Raw genomic sequence first — 2,102 nt, 5'->3', positions numbered from 1 at the left:
TCTTTTAAATGAATATTTATAGTAGTCATTCTTAAAGGTGTATCTTATAGATCCAGGTCATTAGTAGCTTAGGAGGGACCAAGTTAAACATATTACGTGGGAGTATGGTAGATGTGGTGATGCGTAACTAGGAGAACTGTGGACAAAGTGATTTGTCGCCTTATTGCCTCTTCAAAGGAGGACGTGTTGTCCCAGCATTGAGTGCTTTCTGCAAACATTCTTTCTCTCTCAGCAACACCACTCTCTCCACCATTCCCTCTCTCAGAGATTTCAACTAGCATCAGACAGCTGCCTTCTCAAAGTTACCCCTCCCAGGATCCTGCATGCAGTGACAGATGCAGCGAGGGCATGGCTTTAAGACCTCGCTATCTTTGCTCAGTGATGAATAATGTGAGATTTTTTTTATCTCCAGAGCATCCCTAATGATCAAGGCCCTGTGGAGATGACTCAAAAAATTACATTTTCTCTTCCAACTTCTAAGCATGGAATCCTTGAATGACAATAGCGTTAGTAACTGGCATTAAACTAACTATATTTCATTAGATACTTGACATCCTCTTTTGGATGTCCCGATAACATGTCCAATTAGCTTGTTCAAAACCAAACTCATAATTCTGTTCTTTTAAACCAGGGTTTTGTTTGGTTTGGTTTATATGTATTTATTTTTATTTGTTTATATTCTCCAATTTTGTATTTTGGTACAAATACACATAATGTAATTATCACTAATTACATTTATATTATTGTTCAGTCATCATTATTGTCTATCCCCAGAACTCTTTACAATCTTTAAAACTGAAAAATTTTCCCTCCCTTAGCCACTGACAACCGTTATTTTGCTGTCTGTTCTGAGGATTTTGACTACACTGAGTACCTCATATAAGTAGAATAATAGAGTATTTGCCTTTCTGTGACTGGCTTATTTTACTTGATATAACACCCTCAAGGTTCACATATGTTGTAGCATATATTAGAATTTCCTCCCTTCTTAAGGTTGAATAATATTTTATTGCATACAAAAACCACATTTTGCTTATCCATTCTGTTGATAGACTCTTGAGTTGCTTCTAAATTTTAGCTATTATTAGTAATGCTGTTAACAACATGGGTATAAAAATACATATTTAAGAAACTATTGGGTACATACCTAGAAATGGAATTGCAGAATCATATGGTAATTTCACGTTGAATTTTCGAGGATTCACCATACTATTTTTCACAACAGTTTCGCATTTTATATTTATTCCCACTAACAGTGCACAAGGGTTTTATGTTCTTTACATTCTTGCCAAATCATTATTTTCTGATTTATTTTGATAAATACCATCCTAAATGGGTATGAGCTGGTATCTCATTGTAGTTTTTTTTTTTTTTAATATCTGATGGGTAATGTGCTGATGTCGTAACAAGGTTCGAGGGTGGCACATCTTGCACCTGCATGTGAACACCCAGTCATCACGCTTATGAACTACAAAATAATCTCATTGTAGTTTATATTTGCATATTCCTAATGATTAGTGATGTTGAGCATGTCTTCAAGTGTTTATTTGCCATTTGTATATCTTCTTTGGATAAATGTCTATTCAAGTGTTTTGAATCAGGTTGCTTGTTTTTTGTTATTGAGCTTTAGGAGTCCTCTGTATATTCTGAATATTAATCCCTTACTAGATATACGTTCTGCAAATATTTTCTTCCATTGGGTAAATTACCTTTTACTCTAGTGATAATTTTCTTTTGAGGCATGCATTTTTACTTCTTTTTTTTTTTTTTTTTTTTTTACTTTTTATTAAGCTCGTTTTCCTCTTTTTAATGTTGTGTGAACATCAGGTATCTAATTATTGCCAAATCTGAAGTATTAAAACTTATCTTTCTTGTAAGAGTTTATAGTTTTAGGTCTTCCATTTAGGTCATGGATCCATTTTGACTAAATTTTTGTATATGGTGTTAAGAATCCAACTTTATTATTTTGCATATGGATAGCTCATTTTCCCTGAAACATTTATTGAAAATACTGCCTTTTCCCCATTGAATACTCTTGACACCATAATTTAAAATCATTTGACCATATATGTGAGACTTTACTTCTAGGCAACCTTTCCTAT

The 2,102-nt window shown here is 33.4% G+C and overlaps 1 non-coding gene across 1 annotated transcript; it reads right to left on the bottom strand.

Annotated features, from left to right (window-relative positions):
• Nucleotides 1-1,376: 1,376 nt before the first annotated feature.
• Nucleotides 1,377-1,480, bottom strand: LOC111551343. The gene has a single exon (XR_002734329.1). It is a non-coding gene; the product is annotated as a small nucleolar RNA U13 (small nucleolar RNA).
• Nucleotides 1,481-2,102: the final 622 nt, after the last annotated feature.

The sequence above is a fragment of the Piliocolobus tephrosceles genome, chromosome 9 (assembly GCF_002776525.5).
Source record: "Piliocolobus tephrosceles isolate RC106 chromosome 9, ASM277652v3, whole genome shotgun sequence".
NCBI classification, from domain to species: domain Eukaryota; kingdom Metazoa; phylum Chordata; class Mammalia; order Primates; family Cercopithecidae; genus Piliocolobus; species Piliocolobus tephrosceles.
Note: the sequence above shows the minus strand (reverse complement) of the source record. Positions and strands in the feature narration are given on the sequence as shown.